Here is a 736-nt window from a genome sequence, read left to right as displayed (position 1 = left end):
GAGAGATTGAAAGGGATGAAGAAACATAATTTTGCCACAGTAGAGGTTTGATGTTTTATTTGCTTTTTTCTGAAGATCTGAACAAGAATCTGGTTCTGTGCTTATCTGGTTCAGCCACAAAACTTAAATGATTGAGTACATCAAAGGAAGTCTTTTGTCTTCCTAATTATGGTGCATATATGCTCTTCTCATTGGCCTATACGAATCTCTATCTTATTATTATTTCTAATGTTGGAAGTATCTTTAGTTGAACTTTCCCATTAGGCATATTAAGGAATGTTAATTACAGAATATGAGATCTGTGTTCTCTTTGGAAGCACATATACTAAAACTGGAATGATACAGAGAAAATTAGCATGGCCCTTGTGCAAAGTTGACATGCAAATCTGTGAAGAGTTGTTCTTCTTTGAATGCCAAGGCTGAGGTTGCCTAAGGTCATAATCAATACTATAGGCCAGTGCCAAAGAACCAGGGGCTAGACCAAATAGGTAGTGACTTCTCATTCCCAGTAAATTGAAGAGATAGGATTTTGCAAAAAAATTCAAAAGCCAAAAGCCAGATACACCTGGAAGACATCTCTGAGAAGTAGTCATTTCCTAAGCAATAAAGCTACCTACCATAAGCAATTTACAAGCATTAAAACAGAAATCGAACTAAAAATAAATAGAAAATAGTAAGACACAGAAACAAGGTACAACTCCAGACTTCCAGCTTGCCAAAGCCAAACCTAGGGGGC

The 736-nt window shown here is 36.5% G+C and overlaps 1 non-coding gene across 1 annotated transcript; it reads left to right on the top strand.

Moving 5' to 3' along the window:
* Nucleotides 1-301: 301 nt before the first annotated feature.
* LOC117284949 lies at nucleotides 302-408 on the top strand. The gene has a single exon (XR_004515981.1). It is a non-coding gene; the product is annotated as a U6 spliceosomal RNA (small nuclear RNA).
* Nucleotides 409-736: the final 328 nt, after the last annotated feature.

This window comes from Fukomys damarensis, unplaced genomic scaffold (assembly GCF_012274545.1).
Source record: "Fukomys damarensis isolate Sample0158 unplaced genomic scaffold, DMR_v1.0_HiC HiC_scaffold_27642, whole genome shotgun sequence".
Classification (NCBI taxonomy): Eukaryota; Metazoa; Chordata; class Mammalia; order Rodentia; family Bathyergidae; genus Fukomys; species Fukomys damarensis.
This window is presented reverse-complemented; position numbering and strand designations above follow the sequence as displayed.